We start from the raw sequence: 23,554 nt of genomic DNA, 5'->3' as shown, positions 1-23,554 counted from the left end.
TTTAAAGTATTAATTTTAAAGATTATCTAATGATTTTCACAATATCTACATTCTCCAAACATTAGTAAGGAGTCATATCGAGTATAATTCCACAGTTTGGTCTCCAAATTAAGTTCATTCGCATACCATTGAAATAATCCAAAATAAATTCTTAAGATATGTAAATTTTAGAAAAGGTATTCCTAGAGAATGTCTAGATTAGAGCTACCTTCTCTATTCATTAAATTTTTTGACATTATCCGATTGAAGAATTATTTGCGATTTAATGTGTTTGTTTAAAATTATTAATTCGTCATTGAATACTTCTACATTTAATTTCGTTCAATGTTCCTGGCAGGACAGTTACAAGACAGTACCTACCATACTATTGTAGCAATTCTCCTACAAGTTCGCAGTATCACGCTCCTACGAGACGAATCCAAAATATGGGAAAAATATACACCGATGTAGTAGATATATTTAGCTCAGCAGTATTCCAACATAAGTTCGCTTTAATACATTTTATTACTTCAAATTTCTCTTTCATTTCGTGAAATGTAAACCATTATCAACCAAGCAGAGTTAAGACTTTCTGTGTTCAAAATGTAGTTGATCGATTTATTGTATCTAATTATCAAATGATTTATTTTATGTACTTAGGTATTAAATTTATGCGTTATTTTAACTGTCTTACGTCTGTAAAAGTCCTATAGGCGTTCAATAAATGAATACATAAATAAATTCTCAATGAAACGATTGAGAAAAATCTAAGACATTTATTTCTGTTTTAAGTACTTGCGAACTACTTATAATTTTAAAATATCTACATTTATTTCATACGGTTAAATTTGAACTTTTTTTTATTAAATGATAATACGTTACAAAATGATAACAAATTCCTAGTGAGTTTACAAAACTCGTCACGGGGGCGTATATTATGTTAAAAATACATGTCATATTATGTTATTAAGTTAAATAATATATACAGGAAGGTACTACCCCCTACGCTGGCAGATTTCGGCAGTTATGTTACTTATGGAAGTCGTGATCATCGTTAATACTGTATTTCATTATCAGCTGAAATGCGATAATACCGACATTAATTATTTATTATTGTCAGTATATCTGTCTTACGGTTGCCATGTAGGAAACGTATCGACAGTCGTGTCAACCAATATAGCCTGCGTCAACTCACCGTAGACGACCCACACAAAGTAATTTGGTTAATAATTTGAATCAGTAATTCGCTAACACAAGATGGTAGGTATTTAAATCATCGGGTCATTTAATCTTTCGCTGCCGCCTAGAAGCAGTTATGTAAATTCCATCTTGGATGGAAAATTATCACCTTTCGGTGGAAATCGATATGAAGTGCCCCAAACATATGTGTTAAAAAACAACACGAAAAAGTGCTAACCGTTGTATTATTTTAAATTGTGATTTGAATAATTGAAGAGGAGATTCCTGAAAACAATTAAAACTAACTAGATTCTTATAAGGCGGTTCAAAGTTGGTGTAGTAATACCGGCCTTAAGCCTAAGATGGGAAAATACCCTAAAGTGAAGTCGGAATGTTAACGACGTAAGTGAAGAAGCCATACACAAAATTATGCGACGCTCGGTCCTGGTGTATTGGACAGACATACTTTTGAATTTTCCCTGACAAATTTCAAAAATAAAGTGTTATCGTAATGACAGAAGTCGTGTCAAAAAACATTCGGCGCGCGTCGCGTAATGGACGGAACTACGGTCAATAAGGTGAATTTCCCTATAGCAGGCTTAGAACATTGATCTTTCTGTGGGGTTTATTTTCATAATTTCTGATGAATATATTACTAAAATCACGGTTGTTTCTGAACGAATACATACCTCAGGACGTTAATAATTCATCGTCTAGAAAAATAAAATCTGGTGCTTACTTGTAATTTTATAGTAGAAAAATTTCAAATCAAAAATTTCAAATCGTTTTACATAAAATATTTGAATGGTAAGGTACTGTTTACATTAATCCAATTGTTACTAGGCTTTACATATTGCATTAAAAGGCTATCCAACTAATAACCCAATGCCAATTAACTTATGTGAGTAACAAAGAATGATTGGAAATATAAAACGGGTTGGTCCATGGATATAGTATTATTTGACTTTTTATCGGTGCTCAATGCATTGTATATTTTAGGAGCGATGAACCAGAATTGATTTGAATTTAAGCTTTATTTTCAATGTGTTTGTTTGGAGAATCCAGACTAGCGATAAAGTACCTATCCATAATATAATCTGTTAAAAGAAAAATATTTTAATTTCTATATTTAAAATTGGAACTGATTTGGCGATTGATTCAGACTATTTTTATTGATATGTTATATTTACAAGAAACAAGAAGTGAAAAAAATGTTTCCGCTTTTTTACCTCCAATTAGTCCAATATGACCTCCAACGCTCTAACTCTGAACTCCCGGAAACTTCCGAATCCGGTTCCCCGCAATGGTACTCCCATGAAAAACCCGTGGACCACATTTTGACGAGATATTTATACGAAATATATCCCGTGTTTGTTCACGGGTCTCAAAGAAAAAAAATAACATTCTGAAATGCCTAAAATGTTATAGACTAAGCAAGATACTTAATAATTATAGAAAAACCACAAAGTATAAAATATCTCGGGGTAGTAATTGATGAAAATCTTAGGTGGAACCTGCATATCAAAGGTACCACGGAAAAACTACTTGGAAATCTAAATAAAGTGGTAAATAAAAAGCACATTAAAAATCTGTTTTGTGTCACTCTCGTATTGAATATGGAATTATGGGAATCTGCTGTATCTAAGTATATACATAACCTGAACACAATTCAAAAAGGAATCATAAAGACCATACTGAAAGTACCCATAAAAATGCCTTTGGAAAATTTCAAGAGTTTTTATGTACCAAATGTGCAAAAAAACAATAATCAAACATTACTGATTCCTCCCCGATACCGCGTATTCATCACATTAAGTCAAAACACAATAATATAAAAAATATTCCAGGTCATAAAACCACATTCGGACAAAGAAATTAAATTCTTTTGCGACAAAACTCCACAACATCCTTCAAACAGAAAATTGATACAAATCAAAAATTAAAATATGGCTGAAAGAGATTAATGAAAAAACTTAAAACATTAAAAACGACATAGAAAAGAAATAAAACAGAAATCAACATCTTTAGTCCGCATCAGCACAATTTACTTATTGTCCTGAGGTCAATTTACAATTAACTATACACATATTCTCTATTATATTTTGTATGTACCTTGTTTAAATGGTCGCTGTAATAAAAAATAAAATAAATTATTAAGCGTTACGTCCGTATACAATGAACTAATTCATTCTTAATTACTAATTCGTAATTTAATAAATGATCAACTTCATAATTTAATCATTAATCAAACATTAAACAGAACAAGACACAGAAAAAAAGGTTATCGGTCGCCAGTGGGGATCGAACCCAGGCCTTCTACCTTACCGGGATAAGACTCTGACCTAGTGAGACCTGATAATTTTACCTGGTAGTTTATATCAATTTCATCTAACTATTGAAGAATCAACGATATTATCCTCAATTTAATTCACATGTTATTGGTTTAATTTAATTATTTAATTGTTAAACTTATTTTACGTCTATCACTTTATCAAGTTTCCCCAACCACTGGGAAGATAAAACTATGAATAATAATAATACCAATATTTTTTTAAAGCGGAAGATAATCTTTGATTCACCTTGAATTGATTTGATAAAGTGTGACCACATCTGAAAGCTAGCTTTTCCTAATCACCCTTTTTTGTCTCCCAACTCTTCAATTTTCTTCCTCTTCGCAAAATCCTAGTTCCACTCGCTCTAGGTAGTGGGACTCCAGTAAGGTGCACATAAAAGATACAGCCAATGAGATGAAAAAAACATACAGCAACAGCACAACTCGCGTGTCCGAGTATGCCCAAAAGTAAGGCGGAATTAGCATGGCAGACAGACAACACAAGTTCGGCGTGGAAGCGTTATTTATGCTTTTATACTGACTCCGCCTACGTCTTAAACTAATTTAGTATCCTTAAGTTGCTGCAGGACGTTGTGTGTGCTGCTATTTTCTGTCCCAAAATTATTTCAAATTAGCAACCATTTAGATTCTAGCTGAAGGAAGTTTTCCGAGACATTGTCCCGTTGTCGTGAAAAAAGGACGTAAAATGTCTCGATTTCAGCGGGCCACTCGCGACACCTAATTGAGAGCAAAATATTGTCTCAAGTTGAGACTAGACTTTTAGTAAATTAGGTGTCGTGGAGCGTTTTGTGAGGACTAGAGATGATCGATATTCCCGTCCTGGTCATTGCAGTGAAATTCAGATAAATGGTTTGCATCTCCCTTCCCAGAAAAAATTCCAAAACGTAGACAAACTCCCGGGTTTTGTTTTCCACTCCCCTCCCCCTCTCCACGAAATCAAATAAGAAAAATCCTGAAATTTTATCTAAGTCCCTTTTAAGGGGAAAAAATTCTAGTCGTGTTGGGAATTTAGCGTAATTGAATGATTGCTTTGCAGAGATGGCGGCCAGCGGTCTTTATTTAAACACAGGCTTAGCTTGTTAATGCCATGAGGCATATCAACTTTCAATTCTTGTCTTTCTATTTCTAAGTCCTGTAGTATCTTTCCCTCAAGCCCCTCCAGGTGTGGTAGTCTCTATACAGGTACCTAATTGGTGGTTCGGCCTCCGTTGTTATTTTGATGAGACTGCTTTGCACATGATGGTAGAACTGTAAGTTGGCACTCCTGTACTATAAGGTTTCGTACAACAGTGTAAAAATGTACCCTACTTGAAAGAGTAAATTTACTCAACTAAAAATAAGATTGTAAAAGCAACATTTTTCGAAATTAGACTAAGAAAGGTATTTACCTCTAATTTTGAATGTCGAGAGTGCAAAATCATCAAGAAGAATCGAAATTTTGCTTTAAGTGGTGCTAAAAAGTGATAGGGATTGTTTTTAGAAATCTTATATAGACAGTAACCTTCCTCTTGTTTTGAATGTCATGTGTGTAAAATGTTATCAACCTCCATATAATCGAATAGAACCAAAGATTTAAAAAATAAACAAATGAATGCCTCCCGCCCGCCACAGATACTCTTCTTTACATAAATAGATTTAAATTGTATTAGGCAGCCAGGTACAAAACAATAATATTATTGACGAATCGTTTCTTACCTCTGAGCCAGTTGTTATAAAATAGTCATTGCCTGAAGTCTGACGATGCCCGTAGCAGGAAGAAATCGATCCGCTTGAAGATAAATAAATGTTTCTTATAATATTACAGTTAGATGATATCATTTAAGTCTCCTGCCAACAAATACAGGTTTTTGTTTCTATTTTTCAATATATTTCAAAGTAATACAACCAACAACCTAAATTAAAATAACCTTAAGGTATGCAATGCAAAAAGTGTTTTTGTAGCAGTTATTTCACCACCTCAGTGTTTTTTTACTCGTCTTTAATTTTATTAATAGATCTTTAATGTTTTTGTTTGGATCTTTTATAAAGTTATCGACTTCTCGGGTAGGTTAATTATACATTCTGAAGATGAACGCAGAAAGCTTTCACGGGCTATACAAAATAATGTAGGTGGGGAAAAAACACCCTGTGCCACATTATCCGCCATATTATTATGATTTTTTGTAGGTTCCAAAAAAATAACAAACAAGGGTCCTTACCACGAATATTTAAATTATTGTACTCGATTATATCTTAGTCACAACACTAAGTATTTCATCGGTTATACGGAACAGCAGTGAAAGTCTGATTCTGAATATATACGTTTAATTACATGTCATTATACGTAGAATTCATAAATCCTTACTTAAATACGAAAAAAACACCATGTCATTAAAACACTCCGTTGGGTTGGTTCGACCAATCTGCTGATCAGTCTAGGTCAGTAAAAATCTATGGTAAAAATTATCTAAATCAGGGTTGTTCTAATTCGTGAAGATTTTCCCAAATTCTGGGCATTTCTTGATTATCCAACCACATTGAAAAATGAGATTTAAAATAATTGTGAGCAAGCAATATATTTCGTTTTCGTTCGCAGCAATTCAAAAAAGTCTATTATTAAAGTCCGAACGAAAGAGAAAATCCGATAATAAAAAATAAATGCTTTACAATAGAATTTCGTTTCATTTTGTAGGTAAAGGAACTTTTGGGGAATTTGTATTTCTCTTCATCCTTCGTGGGTATTTTAAAACATACGCGTTGGCAACACTGGTCCACATTCATATTTGACCCGATGGAAATGTTTTATGGAAGGATTTGAAACACCGATAAATTGTTTATCAGGTGCGGTCATGTATGGATTTTTGCATTTGAATTCAATACAACAACGTTAGTGACAAGATGCTATATATGATATTTTACAAAGTGTTCTTTGATATTAAAAGCGTGTAATCTTCAGAATAAAAAACGTCTTGACTCCCTTGTAAAATTCCAAAAAAATAAAAAGGTTTTTGACTGGTGATGTCACGTCAGATTTGAAGCTGTCTATCAAAAATAACCATTGAAAATTATCAAAAATAAAATAAAAAATTTAGATATTTAAGTTAGAAGGTCATTATTAATATAAAAATGTACTGCAGTTCCTCCAGTAAAATGCGGAAAACAATCGAGAAATGAATTAAATAAAGCTACTTACTTTGTCCTTCAAAATGTTCTTCACACTCAAATTTCTTCAGACAGTTCGTCGCAAACGAACATCAACATCCAGAGAAAAATGCCATAACTCAATTGTTTAACGTTTTTATATATATATTTTTCATCTGTTAAATAGATTTTTTATCATGTAATAAATTAATAAATAAATTTAAAAAAAATCGTGTTTTCATGTGCATAGTTATCTAACCTGCTAAAAAAGTTTAAACATAAAATCGCCTTAGAATGTATGATATGGAATCAACTCCTTTATGAACGTACTACTCATTTCTGAACACTGTTTGGTAAAACATATGCGATTCGACCATTGTGCTTTTTTAAACATAGATTCATTTTCCGAAGAGTCATCTTGATGATGCCATTTAAAACATTTTAAACAATCTTAACGCCCTCAATGTCTATATTATTTAAAGTGTGTCTACAAGAGTTCATAGATTTGATTTATTTGAAGGAAAAGGCGCGATTCTACACAAACAAGGTGGAATTTGTTTACTTACATATGGTTGCAGCAAAACAAACAGTGCATTTTTGAAGGGCCGGTACATTCAGTATGGTGGGGGTGGTTTTCAGTCGTTACCATGGTTTGGGCCGGACAATATCGGGGCTTCGCCGTCAATACGTTTCTTAAAAATGACCGTTCTTTCGTCGCCACCCAGCGGGTCTTCCGGCTGCACTTCAATCTTGTGCGTCGTGATATCGTTCATTACCGTAATTTAATCGCGAGTTGGGTGCGAACGTTCAAAAAATTGGTTTCACACCGGAAATCAAAATTTTTTTTGGTAAAAACATCCACCCCGACAAGATTATGATTGTCCAAGAGTTGAAGCCTCCTGACTATGAAAATTGCATGAATCGCTCCCAAGAAATGTTGATCCGGATCTATGCGAGGTCGACTTTTTTCAGTAGTGACGAGGCCCACTTCCATCTCTGCAAAGCGGTGAATAAACTAAATTTTCGGTACTGGGCTAAAAATAACCCAAGGCAACTTCACGAAGACCTCTACACTCCCCAAAAGTGAACGTGTGGTGTGTGATTTCCAAATATGGGGTGATTGGGCCTTATTTTTTTAGGAGAATGGGCGAAATGTGACTGTCAACGCTCAACGTTATGTTTCCATGCTGGAAAATTTTTTTGAACATGAATTGGAATAACTAACGTAGGAAGCAGATTTGGGAGACATTTGGTTTCAACAGGACGGTGCTATGGCTTATGCTGGCGAAATTACGACAGATAGCATACCACCTCGTCGCATTTGCGAGATCTTCTTGTGGGGCTACCTGAAGAAAAATGATTTAAAATAACGGCCTTAGACCTTGTAAAAAATCTAGGATCAAATTCGGGAGAAAATCGTCGCTATACCCGTTGAGGTTTGCCAAAATGCGGCCGAAAACTTCATAAATCGCTTTCATCGATGCATCACCGCTGAGGGCCATCATCTTTCTGATGTTATCTTTAGAATTGATTCATAAAACGGCTTGATGTACCAAATAAAATAAAATAAACCCCATTTCTGTATGTAGCGAGGTTTTTTTTAAACAGCCCTTCAGAACTGCACTGTCTGTCTTCAGGATCCTGTATTATACCTACACGGAGGAAAATGAGTATTGCTGATTAAAAATCACTTCAAATTATTCATAGTCTGATTAAAGATGGGATTGTAGACCGTTTCCTGATAACCTTAACTAAAATCCTAAAATATCGAAACACGTGTTCATACATCTGCAATTTCTTTGATAATATTATGTAAATTCGAAAATACTATGATTTTCATGAACACATGTTCCGACATTTTGATAATACATTCCTCTTTTACTAAAAGTTTAACAGAAAACCTATCAATTTATTCATTAATCTTGTTTTTAACCGGACTACGAATAATTTGAAGCGTGTACTATTCAAATAATCATTAATAACCCTTTTTATTATCCGTGCTCAACATTGGCTATTTGAAAGGGGTCCAGTTTTCTAAAATACACGAGTTCCTAACTTTAAAAAAAAATTCACTCCATCATTTCATTATTTTATTTTTTTATATCGCTAAAGTCAAATTTGACAATGTGACCGTAAATAAGTACATTTCTTGATAAGTACGTACCACGATTAACTTGTGTTATAGAAATGATATAAAATATTTGGTATGATTTTGCATGTATTTTAATCATAATTTTAATATTTTTTTTCTATTAGCTTAATCTTTATGTTAATTTCTAATAAAGTTTCTATACTAATACCTACGTATTTTTCAATATTTGTTTTACCATAACATGTCCTTTTCCTTGTGTTTTATTATTTGTTCTATAAAATATTATTTTATTATTCTTACAGAAATCATATACGACTACCATAATACGGGCATAAGCCATAGTATGGTAGTTGAAAAAAATTACCAAAATTTTAATCTTTTAAAGTTTATGAAATAAAAATAATAAAAAGATATTCGTTGTATATTTGTTACACCTAACTGCTTGCCATTAAATGTATATCTGTAATAATTGCCAATGATGAAGAGCCAAAGTGCTTGCCCACATAGAATAAGGCAGTTAATTTATTAAAATAGCTCCTACGCGTATTTAAATCACTACAATTCGGAATCCGCGGGTATTATATTACTGGTAATAACTAAACTGTGGGTATAGAGAACCTCCGTTTTATGGGAAGTCCTCATAAAATAATAATGTAAAAAAATAACTGCAGACCATTTAAATAATAAATACCGTCACGATCTTACCTATTAAGATGCGTATTAAATTTTAACATCAAAAGACAAATTTATAAAATTTTCTAAATTTTATTTTTATTTTTAAACCTGAAGTCCCCGGCGTTGCTAGGGCTTTACGCAGAGTGTTTCGAAATCATATATATACAGTGACCTACCTCTTGTTTTGAAAGTCAAGTGTGCAACATTTCAGCAGTCTGGGAATAAAGCTGTATAATTGTATAAATCTAATCCACCCCGCACGCCAGTTGTCACAAACAATCTTCTTAATATAAATATATTGATGGTCATAGTTTATGATTAGAACGATTACAGTCCTACTGCTCGGAGCTCGGAGGCTTATGGCACCCTTCATTTGGAAATGTTGCAGTCGTTGTCAGGACTTGTTCAAAATACCACACGACAGAACAGATGTTCTAGCACAGCATAGCACAACAAGATGAATGGCGATGTTAAATGGTATTTTTAAAATAGTGGATATATATAATTACCCTTTAAATAACCACAAAACTTCTTTGTACAACTATCTTCTCAAATATTAAGATTGTCAAAATTATAAATCTTGTACTGTAACTGGATAAATAATCTGTCGTACCTACTAGCGGAAAATACTCTCAGTATCGCCGTGGTGAAAGGCCACCATTCAGAAATGAAACTTTGCTTGAAATATACACTTTATAATATATTATGTAATTCATACATAATACCATTACAATACACACTTTGTTATATTCAACGGTACCTCATAATAGTTGTTGATTTTATATTTTTTTCATTTTCACCTTTATTGTTATTTTATTTAAATTTATTATTACATATTATCTTTTTATTGAATTGTAAAATGGGAGCCTAAGGGAATGTAAAGCACCCTGCATTAAATAATGTTTCAAAATATATGTAATGGCTTTCTCCATGTATGGTGACCAAATCTGAATAGCCAGGTACTTCCTTACCATCCTTTTCGTAATATCACTCTAATCCCCACTACCTTCACTTCCGTAATCCGGTTAAAAACGAGATTCCAGGAAGTTTCTTGATAAAACTGTTATTGATAAAATTCCTAATTTATCAGAACACGTGATCATGCACCTGCGTTTCCCTCGATAATATATAATGACGAAATGCGAAAATATTAGGATTTTCATGAACACGTGTTCTGACATCGTGATAATATATACTTCATTTTTCAAAAGTTTATCAGGAAACCTATTAAGTCATTCGTTAAGGCCTGCACTCCTGTATTAACCGGATAACGAATAATTAATAAATTAAGAATATTCATTTTTCTCCGTGTACCCCAATTGGGGAGGACTTTAGTCTTATTGGCTCTTATTATTATAGTTTTATTGGCTACGAACGTTTGGGAGTAGTTGGGACTCTTGTGCGATATTTACATTTTGAATGTACAAAAATCATCTTCAACTACCATAATACGGGCATGAGCCAAGTACGGTAGTTAGAAAATCACAAAAATTGTAATTTGTAAAATAAAAACAAAACAAAAAATGGAGGGAAACAACAGAGGTAATGCGTAATATTACTATAAAATAGTTTTTTTTAAACAAAAGTGGCAAAAGTACTGATTGTTGACGAGTACTTTACTTGTACTTACTCGTGAAAATGATAATATATAGGTAACACAAATATGCCCGGGTTACGAATAACCTGACAATATTTGAAAATGTTCTACTACCACCACAATAAGCGGAAAATGTTGCTTGTTTTGTGATGGAGGAAAGCCGAGAAATTGAATACACTACACCTTGGTGGGACCCAAACGCGGTGCTAACTCAGCCACCGACCGGTCAGAAGAAAACTCTTCAACATTTATTCGTAAATAGTACCTATTTATCGACATTAGGCGCTTTTACAAAAGTTACAAAAACAATCCTAATTATGATGTTTGTTATTTCTTTATAAACTACCATGTATATACTTGTATAATGGAACAACCTAAAACATTAGTCACCCTATCAAAACAGTTAGGTGTCAAGAAGGAAAAGTTTTAAGTTAATTTCAAAAGTTCCCAATACTGCCGTAACCTTACTAAAGTATTATCACAGGAGATTTAAATTATTATTGGTGTTTTTTGACGGTAAAATACTTAATTCGCCATACCTACTTAATATGCTCGAATAATTTTATTTATTTATTTATTTATATATAATTTGTACATTTATTTATAACAATTACGGGTAATAAAGCCTAAGACGTTATAATTGTACCATTTATGCAGTGTATATGCAATGCCAAAAATCTCGTAAATGCGCTATAGGACACAAAAAATAAATCTAATTTCTTATCTACCGCATTCAAAAAGCACGTAGCTCTCCCCACAGGTGAGTTCATTAATAAATTAGTGCGGCTTGCTCTACTATATAGAAGATTGTGATGACGTCCTCGAGAGTGAGACTCTGGTACAAAAAAATTTAATTGGGCCAGTATCTCATTATTAGATAAGTGACCGTTTATTAGTTGGAAAAAATATTTAAGCAAAGCAATACCTCTACGTGTCTCTAGGGAGTGGTAATTGGTCATGCCTAATATATAAATCGATGGGTAAAGCCAAGGGTAACGTCCATAGAGCCGCGAGAATAAAAACCTTAGCCTAATGTAAATATCTTCAAAATTTATTAAATAAATATTTTCGTTTTATTTTAAAATTATTGTGTAAAGTTATTCAGTAAGTTTTAGTTAAATATTTATCGTTTAGTATAGAATATATTATATACACTACACTTAGGTACGAGTTAGAACTTTGGTAGTGGGCAGGTACTCCTTTAAGAGATATTTATTTTTTGCCATTAGCTTATTCGTAAAAGCGTTAAAAAAGGAATATCTTCGAGAAGATAGGCAACACTGAAGAAATACACCAATAGAAGTGCGTTGATCAAAAATTTTTACACATCGAAATTATTGTTTTACAAGAAAATAATATTTATTGGCTTGCTTGAGACTGTGGTATCTAAAGGTCTTACTTGAATAATTGATGTGAACCGTTTTGTTTCAAATTGGTATAAACGATGAAATTTCTGGCGATTGTCTGTTCAGTGATAATCAAGGTTCGTGGTTTGAAGTGATTTTATTTTAAACAACCTGCGCCGATACGTGAAATTGACCGCCGTAGAGATCATACAGTTATTTTGACCAATGATGCTTTGTCCTTAATATTTATGGGGGTACGGGCGGTGAGATAAATTATTTTTGGTGTGACCCTCATTCAAATTGTTTTGTGAGGAATACATTGATTTAAATGCCTCATTTTCAATGAATTTGAAAGGGATATCATTTGGAACAGTGGAACCCCCCACAGGAGACTCGATAAAAACGTATACAATCGTACTAATGCTATCTATTTGTTTTGATTCGTAAATTAGTATTAATATTATGTTTTACTAGACGTTCTTCAGTATCAGAAACATTTATCTTTACGGACATCTTTACAGTTTTGATGAGGAATTAAGGGTAGGTAACTAAAAAAAAATAGTATTCAATATTTTTATATTGGAATTTTATCAAGTAAAACTGCAAAATTGTAATATTTAATCATCGAAGGTAATATATTAACGACCATCAAACGAAAGGTAAAGACAAGGCAAGGCGAATATTGTAATATTCGGTAATAAAACATATTTAATATTCATCCTAGATTGGAAGAAAGTCAATGTCAATGTGAATAGATGTTGCAGATTAAAAATGAAAATGGATAAGTTTATCGAAGACGCTATCTAGATTTCAAATAAATTCATTAGCAGCCAAACATATGCTTTAAGAAAATTAATGTCAGTCAGATTAGATCAGTGGTAGAGAGTAAAGCCCCCGCAAGACTGAGGTCCTGGGTTCAATTCTAAGATGCTACTAAATCTTTTTCGGATTTTCTATTTCACGTTTTTTTGTTTGAAAACTGTTAATATTATCTTCCATGATTAAAATATATTACTTTTAGTAGTTTCTACCACGGAAGTATGAACGCACATATAGGATATTCGTATACCTATATGTATTTATATATTCTTAATTTTAATAATATTTCTCCTAATTCATTACAGTTATTGTAAGAAAAAAAACTATTAATTCGCCGGATAGACACCCCCTGTCATAATATGAAGGTTACTTGCTATCATTTGCAAACAGATGCACTGCAGGTACCTAAAAGTCAGGTGTCTAACCTGTCAGTATTTTAATGGAAGGCGCTAGAATGTACTGAGGCAATTTATTTATTTATTAATTAACTATCCCGTTTGGAACCGGAACACAGTCTGTAGACAAGGCATATTCAGACATTTCCCAGACAAACGTACATATGCCCAAAAGTTCGGCTCTGGAATGATTTTCTAGGTTTTGTGTTTTTACCCTCTTTCAGTCTGTCTCTTTCATCCTCGTACAGTACGGGAATAAAATACCAAGGTTAATCAATTATTTTGCGTTAAAAATCCCCTACCTGCAGCGACCCCCAGAATTGAAAAAGGATAACCGGAAAAATTCGGTTACATGGCGAAAAAGAGAAAAAACAGGAGTGAATTTGGCGTACCAATATTAACCTGCCAGAATTGCACACGGATATTAATTACACATAGATCAAATAGCACAAGGGGGAAATATACGTAATTATATTTCGCCTACTGGAATTACACTAAAAAAACCTAAATCACTTAAACCAACCTAATTTACGTTTTTTTTTCAAATATGAAATTCACTTATCACACACTGAACACTCAAGTTTAAACCAATTAAAACATATTTTTGATGGGTGTAATTCCAGTAGGTGTAATTCTCTCCATGCGTAATTTCGTTCATGTGCTTCTCTGTCCATTTGTAATTCCGGCATGGTAATATTGGTACTTTTAAATTTTATTATTTATTATAGTTAAATAAATATATATCAATAAAAAATTGCATTAAATTTTCATTTATTTTAACGCCTAGAGGGCTTCGATATGTAGGAGTACAACTTTAATATGACAGATCATTTTGAAACATAAGAAGAAATAAAATTACAAAATATAAAAAAATATAACAAAAAAATAAATAAAATATAGTAATCAAATAGATTTACAAAAACACAACATAAGGTTCAAGAGCAGTCCTGGAATACATATTTTATGTGATACACAAAATTAACATTAAATATGTCAATATCATCCAAGTATTGGTTTCCCATAGTGTGAGCCGCTATATATGCGAATGGGCAATATAGTTGCGTGTGGGTATGCTGCTGTAGAATAGTGTATTTTTTCGTGTTGTTATAGTGGGTATGCGTAAGTTGATGAGTTGCAGGAACTTATAAATATAACAACAATACCCATAATCTTATCTAAAAATTATTCCATATTCAAGTGCAATATAATTTTTTGTTCTCTTTAAATATATTTATTCGAAATACTCAGAGCCAATGCGAAGTTAAAAAATATATTGCAATATATTGACGTACACCAACACAACACAAGAAATCACAACAAACTACATATACCAAAAATCAAATAAACAAAATATGGACTAAGATCCCTAGAATACATAGCTCACACAAAATATAATCAACTACCCAACGAGATCAAATGTGCAAGTCAATGTAAAAAGACCCAAACTAACATGCTCAAACTTCATCTTATTAATGACTATCTGAAATAATAATGTTGTGTATGTCCCATCATATGTCCATTTAATACATACAGCTTTATGTTTCATGTAATGCGTATCATTCCCGCAATGAGTTTATTAACTCCTGGGAGTACAATGCTTTATATAATATACTATATTCTGTATTGTATACTTTTAATAAATAAAAAAAATAAAAAATAATATAACAAATATTCAAATCGTAGGCACCTGGAAAAAATCAAATCTAAGAAACGTAATTGTTCTGTAAAAGCTCATTTTTTATGTGAATGAATTCTCTAATGGGAGCCTCCAAACGTCTAGATCTACATAATTACACTTAGTTTTATGGGTAGACTAAACAACAAAGTTTATCAAAAAATATCAGGATAAGATTCAACTAGGGATAAAATGTTAAATAAGTTGGGTACGAGAGCATTTATAATTTTTGTAACGTAGCAGCAATTTAATGCGAAATTTTCCGATTCAAATTTCGCGGCAATAAACTGTCGCAGCCGTCTCAATTATCCACCGTCTCTGGGAGCGGAGGTCTGGCGGAGGCCCGGGAGGTTCGGAAGGGGGGAGTAGAGGGCGGGTGGGGAGGGTAGGCTGGAGGTTGCCGGGGGGGATGTGCGGTGGAGGCCCGGGGGAGGGGGACAGTCTCGCGCGGCCCGTGGGAATTGCACAGTAGTCGGCCCGTGCCGGCTCGACGCGAGGGACTTTATGCGTGAGTTGAATTGGTAATTTTGTTGTTGTCGTTGCCGCAGAGAGGAGCAAACCTGGCGTTATTTAAAGAAATGTCTATAAATTCTCACCTATGTTTTGAACATAAAAGTTAAGCAATGGCTGCAAACAACACAGAAAAACTTACCGCTATGAAATGTTTTAATTTGTTAAAAATCTGGTCAAATTATTCGTTGTCCTGTTGAATACGAATGATTTGAAAAATTTGTAATAAACTATCAGTAAAGCACGAATATTTATTTATTTATTTATTGACGCCCTATTGGGCTTTTAAGTACATAAAAATTACAAATTTCTTTTTTAACAACAATATAAAACAAAGAATAGAAAATCGAAATAAAATATAATGATTTCTCATACATTATTTACATTTAAAAAGTGGTGCACTAATTTGGCTTTAAATGTATTGAAGTTATATATGTTATGAGGAAGTCGGAACTAGTGTTCTTAAAAAACAATAATATTTTCGCATCTCGTCCATTATATGTATTTATTCGGACAATGCCACCTAAGTGAGCAGTTGTTCAGATATATACTGAAAGACAATATAAATATATTTTTAGGAAATGGTCATGCAGTCACATTTTTAACAGCATCTTTATAAAAAAGCGTACTCATTTTTCTCAGTGTATAATGGAAGATATTTTCAGTACCGCTCGCGTGAAAACCAACCATTCAAAAATGAAAAGTTGATTATGTTTTTACATATTTTAACTTTCAAAATTAAATGTTTGAGTTCTAGATCACTAGGTACCTAACCTAACCTAACTTAACCTGATAATAACAGTTGAGGATCAGTAGGTACCTAACCTAACCTAATCTAACTATGACAGATCATGATCAGTAGGTAGCTAACCTTACCTAAACTAACTATAACAGTTCAGAATCAGTAGGTACCTAACCAAACCTAACTATAACAGTTCAGGATCAGTAGGTACCTAACCTAACCTAACTATAACAGTTCAGGATCAGTAAGTACCTAACCTAAACTAACCTAACTATAACACATTATCAAGAATCGTATCAAAATCTGTGACTTATATGGGGAAGACTAATTAATTTATTTTGAAATACTATTATTAGTAAATTCGGTACTCTCCTATTCTGTTGCTAAATTAGGTACTTAACTATTGTCAGATAAAGTGAGATTTGGTTAAGAGATTGAGATAAAGTAAGATAAAAAAATTATATTGTTTAACTCCTCAGACTTATTTGTTCGCTTTTGGGAACAACAGGTATGGTCTCATAGAAATCGTTGTTTCTCCCTTACTGTCATGGTGAGAAGTATGATCTAAACGGCGTTAGAAAGAAAAAACCCCATAATATTTATTCAAATGGAAGATAACCAAAGAAAAAAAAATGTGCACCTTTATGAAACCAAAGTTTCCGACCGTAATTTGAAAAAAAAATAAACTTTTTGAATTTTTTTGTGTGAAACCACATGCATGCATACATACATGAAAGTCATTGACAGTCATAGTACAATATGGGAAGAAAAGAAAAATTATATGATTATAAAAGTTAACAAGGAAAAAGAATACACATTAGTACAAAGTTTTTAAAAGAAATAAAGAATAAACAAAAACAAAAAAAAATCTGTTAAGCAGTGGGCTCATTAATATATGAACCTACTGCTAAAATGTTTAATCAGTGCAGATTTATATTTTGAGAGAGACATTAAAAACAAGTAATTTGAGCCACAAAAAAACGTAAGGTGAGCCATTTTAATATTTTTTCATGATTATTTTTATTTATTTATTAAATTATATGTCTATTTCTAATAAAAAATATGAAATTTCATAACTTTTCTAAAACAGACTCTCTGATAAGATAAACCAAAGGCCCGAGAAGTTAAGCCCCCGCATTCCAAATTTCTACCTATTTATAAAAAGTTTCTCTTCAACTCTTTAAGTTTTTAAGTTCTATACATTTGTTATTCCGAGATGTTAATTAATTGAAATTCCCTCGATAGAAAAAAATGGCAAGCTAAGCTTTAAAAATGATTGAAAACACTTTTGTTAGTTATTTTTTAATATATTATAGCCAAGAGAACATTCAATGTGTATCTTTAAATGCAGCTAAAGTCGTGTTTTATTAAATATTTTCACAATTTTTGCTTAATTGTTATCGTTTTTAATATATTTTAAACGCGCTCCCTCTAACATTCATATTTACATATCTCCCTTTCAAACCATCTTTGAACGCTTACTACAGGGTCTTAAGGTAAAAACCAAACGGTTCAATAATTTAATTAAAAATAAATAAACAATTAAAAGAACCTATCCATTGATGCTGATGACTGCCAGCATCTAATGCATGCTTTCAGGTGTTACTACGGTCGTTCATCTTCTACATTCTTCTTCCGATATTGCTCTTTACTTCGCTGTTAATAAGCATGTGAACTGATAAACACGTACATAAATAATATCATAACTTAATGCCTGTGGAATGAATGCAAAGCACGCAAAGAACTGTTCAGTGTTCATGCCCGGCCACGTCAGTAATAAAGTCAAGCGATTATTTCCCATTGAATGTGTGCGCGCGCATACGTGCCTATATTACCATCGGCGAGAGAGTTGGCTAACGAGTGAAACCCTTCGGGAATGGGTTTTCTCTGTTTGGCGCACGGAAAACCCCATCCCATCGCGCAGTTACCTTCCCCCTCACTCCACCAGAGATCTGAACGCCCACTGGCAGAGGAGAAGTCTGCTCTTGAATTCGTCTTTGACAAAATGAGACTTTCTTTTTTTTTGAAAGCTTTTTTTTCTTCTGTTTCCCCGTCGACTCCATTATCTATGATTTATGGAAAGATGAGATTCTCATTCACTGCGTTGTGCATTTAGACAGTCAGCAAGTCTATATTTGGATCGGATCATTATGTGCTCGTGTAAGGTAAAGATCCGCAATTATTTTAAACTACAGACAGATCATGGATTATTAATTGTTTCAGCAAAGTACTTATGTAAATCAGAATGCTTAGACAATAGTTTACTGTTCAAATGAAATAATGTAATAATTTATTTTACTCGTATTCTAGCGCATATTTAAATTTTATAATCAGAATTATTTAATACATCTAATGACATGATCAAATATAGAAACTACATCTGTAAGTGGATGAAATAAAAATAGTGTATTGTATTTCTTCGGCATTAACTATGTAACGATTTCTAGCCATTTGGTTTTTGATGGGGTAAATCATTTTTAGTTTAGCAAATAACTGATTTATTATTTAAAAAAACGTAACAAGTGTAAAAAAGTTTTACAAAAAATAATGGCATCCAAAAAAGCTAAATTTTTAAAATAAAGAACTCCAGTCAATAATGACCCTTCAACATAAATATTTTTCTATTTTCATGGCTAGTTATAAATGGTTAAAATAATTTTAAAAGATGTAATTTTTCTGGATTCCAGAAAAAGCATAAAATCTATGGAAGTGACCCGTGACGTCACCAGTCACCAATATCTAGATACAAAGAGATAAAAATACCCCACATAATCCCCAAAAGCTCCTTTCCCATCAAAATGAAACAAATTTCTATTTGAATTAGCATTAAATTTGGTTTTAATTATATAGTCATTTTCAGATCTTCTATTTCATTCAGATTTTTTTGAAACTTTGCTGCCAAAGAAAACAAAATATTCACAATTATTGTAAATATTATTTTCCAATAAGGTTGGATAGTCAAGAAATGCCCAGAATCCCTGCATTTTCCACACAAAAAGTTTCTTATCGCAAATACCCAATTCTCGAAAAATCTTAGAAATTTCCCGCAATTTAGGGAATTCTGCACGAATTGTCAACCTTGATGTAGATATTATAGATCATAGATATATAACTCGCGTATACTGTTTATGATAAATCAGCAGCTTCAGTCGTACCAACCAAACGGTGTGTTTTAATGGCATGGTGTTTTATGCGTTTTTAAATGAAGATTTATGAATTCTGCCTCTAATTACATATAATAAAACTCATACATTCGGAATCAGCGTTTGTTGATCTACATCAGAGGTTCACAAAGTGGTCTATATGGACCCCCAGGGTTCAATATCTGCTTACTGGGGGTCCGTGTCAGTGACAAAAAAATTTAGGGGTCCACAAGATTCAAATCGGGGTACATACGAGCCGACCCCAATTTACCTCAAGTCAACATTTAGGAGTTCCGTAAATAACACAATACACCTAACCCAATTAACACAGTTTACGTAATAGACTGAAAAATTACTTTTTTGATATTTATATTTTTATATTTCGTTAAGTTGTTTATTGAGGTATATAAACAGAGTCATACGTTCCTTTTCTCGTCAGAATTAATATATTGAAGCAAAACATTGCACATCGGAAGCCGCGAATTTTCCTAGACCCCCAACATGTTTTTTAAAAAAATTCCTGGGTTATACCGACGTTCAACATTTAAATGTACTTTACCAGACTTCAAAACTAAGTTTGATGAAAATGGAACGTTGAAGAATCGGATATCATGTGACAAGAATAAATGACCGGAATAAGCACTGACAAAGAACTTAAGGGTCTACAGAAAGAAATTCCCGTTGCTTATCCTGCTTCATTTTCATTTGGTGTAATACTTCACAAGGTTGCACCTGTCTGCACAATGTAAAGACAGAGGAACTATACCGCCACCCAGTTGTTGAAAATGCAAGGAAAGGGAATCTTTAGGAAAATTCAATATTCGGCAGGCAGCTACGGAAAAAAAATTGGCAAGTGGTCTACGGGGAAAAAAAGTTTGGGAACCTCTGATCTACATGAATATATTATTTTTAAGTCACAATATTTTTTTCACCTTAGTTCCTTATTATAAGTATGAGATTTAATGTAAATGTCGGAACAGTTAAGGTGGCAATATCTATGTTCATGTTCCAGGTGCGACCATTACCTTTTTTATTTTCTGTGACTGTCTGTTTCATATTTTCATTGAAGTTATTATCTTCGTCCTTTCACTTCACAAGTAGGTAAAAATTAGTGCTTCTGAGTTTTTTAAATTTATTTATCAAACGAAAAAATGTATGTAGCGACAATATATGACGCAGATGTAAATAGTAGAAGAAGTGAACCAAATACTTGGTCGGGCCGTGTCAAGAGTCAGAATAACAGAAGGCCTGAACCAAATACTTGAGTCGGGACATGTCAAGAGTCAGAATAACAGAAGGCCTTAACCAAATACTTGAGTCGGGACGTGTCAAGAGTCAGAATAACAAAAGGCCTGAACCAAATACTTGAGTCGGGACGTGTGAAGAGTCAGAATAACAGAAGGCCTGAACCAAATACTTGAGTCGGGACGTGTCAAGATTCAGAATAACAAAAGGCCTGAACCAAATACTTGAGTCGGGACGTGTCAAGAGTCAGAATAACAGAAGGCCTGAACCAAATACTTGAGTTGGGACGTGTCAAGAGTCAGAATAACAGAAGGCCTGAACCAAATACTTGAGTCGGGACGTGTCATGAGTGAGAATAACAGCAGGCACGTATGTTTGATCCATGAATGTGAATGAAGCAAGGAGTGTGTGCGGAGACAGAGTTGCTTGGCGGTCCATCCTCTTTGAGAAACGTCTTTATTTTTGTTGTTGTTTGTTAGCTTATAAAAAATATTATATTGCATTTTATTATATTAATTATAATTTTGATACACGTGAAATATAAGATTAATTCATTCACTTTTAAAAACAATACTTTTTCTTTGACATCTTCCTCATTTGTTTGGTAGGTTTCACTAGATAAGTTGGTTACATAGACGAAGTAAATAGAAAATTACTACGGTGGGGCGGAGGCGGATTTATTTAATTAACAAATGGAAAGCTTAGAGATTTGTTTTATGGCTTTATTTACATTAACATTTAAATACGTAATTTGTATGTTTGCATTAGAATTTTTTTTTCTTGGTTTATATTTTGTATTCATTTTTGGTTTTCGTTCAATTCAAATCAAGCATTTAGTTCATCTTACTTTTTGTAGCTCATCTTACAAGAAACCGAGACAGTAAAAAAATTACAACAATAATAATCGTTACCGATTTAAAAACAAAATGGTTGCCAGATTTTCAGAAGAGGGCACAATGCCAAAACAATGGGACAAAAATAATAAAAGCTTACAAAGAACCGCCGCCCAGGTTCGAGAAAATACGTAATAGAGCCTCCAATTCACAACTCAAGGGCCGGACCAGTAGGGAAATAATTAGGTACAACTTCACCTGAGAGGTGTCTGAGATTAAGGGTAGACGAGGAGAGGGGAATTAAGTCTAAGGAACTTAGCAAAATTGTTATTACCATACTAGGAACTAATGTTACGACTATTCAGTTTACCTAAAGTGGCGGTGGAATACTAAATAGAGAATTATTTTCTCATTACACGGTGCAACAGGTCGACTGGAAACTGCCTCAACCTCAGAAGGTGAGCATGATGGGGAAGTCTAACTTAAGATTGACTTTGGTCGAGAAATGGATGTTCTGTTTGTCCCTAACGCCAGATTTTTTAAACTTATCTTATGTGTTGATAGAATATTATGGTTTTATTGAATACCTAGCACCTAAATATACCAAACCATCAGCAATGCACTTCAATGAATAAAGTTAGGTAGACTGTACCCTGATCTAAAATGAAAATTTTACACGAAGAAAACTTACTGATATTGCTAATTTATTGAAAATCTGCTTAAATTATGTGTATTCGTTTTGAAAACAGGACTGCAGACCTGTAACAAATGAATTGAAAGATTTCCTGAAAAACTATCGGTGAATGTCGAAACACGTGTTGTTATATTTATTAGGAATAGCGCAGCTGAAAGGATTATTACGCAGATTATTCTAAAATCTTACACAGCTACTTAATATTATGAAATGTTTATTTTTGTATGTACATTATTATTTAACCCGTAATATATCTTTTTGTTTGGTGTATTGAAAGACTTTAGAAAGGGATTTTATTAAATGCTTGCTTACACATATTACCATTGCCCGTTTATCATACTTCCACAATGCATATATGTATATAAAATAAACTAAAAGGTATACTTTCCTCTCATTGGTAATAATGGCAGGTAGTTTAACAGCGATATAATACATACAGAAAATTGACCCTGTTTTCAATGTCGAAGCTTATAAAGTAGAGTGATGAATATTTAAGATGAAAGTTACATGTGTATAGAAAATAACACACCCTTAAAGTCGAACAATTTATCCAACAGTATATCCAATGGAAACTAAAAATACTTCTCGGGACTTGGTTAACACGCTCACATAAAATAATCTCTTTAACACGACATGAAACAAGAATTCCTTCAGGGAGGTAATTGTATGAGCCGCTGACGAGCTCTTAATGTGTCCTTTAGTGCGCAGTTTGTCTGGTGGCTCGCGGGGACACCATCAATAAATTAGTCTGCTGGGACACCAACAACACCGACAATGTTTATTTGTTACGGCCCTGTCAACAAGGCTGGTGAGGGTGTACGGCTGTAGGACTGTACGCTCTTCGCTCCTCGCGTGGTACCTTTGGTGGTGTTTGGTACTTTTGGTGCCGTGTGGTTCCGCTCGGCACCGTGTGGTCCCCTTGTCACAGACCCTCACCGATGTTGGACGTCAATGCGGAGATGATACGAAGATTTTGATCGGGAATTTATCGCTTGGATGCTGTCGAAGCGAAAGGGAGATGGAAGCGGCGAGAACGCTGTAGGTAAAACAAAGACACTCTTAAATGATGCGGACGATTAGAAAATCTGTAATGTGAAATGTTTCATCGGGCCTGACCACCAATGTAAACGTATTTGCAGAATACAGTCCTGGGTGTG

This window comes from Hesperophylax consimilis, chromosome 1, assembly GCF_061612785.1.
Source record: "Hesperophylax consimilis isolate HC1 chromosome 1, BYU_Hcon_1.0, whole genome shotgun sequence".
Lineage (NCBI taxonomy): Eukaryota > Metazoa > Arthropoda > Insecta > Trichoptera > Limnephilidae > Hesperophylax > Hesperophylax consimilis.
The sequence above is the reverse complement of the archived record's forward strand: the minus strand, read 5'-3'. Positions refer to the sequence as shown.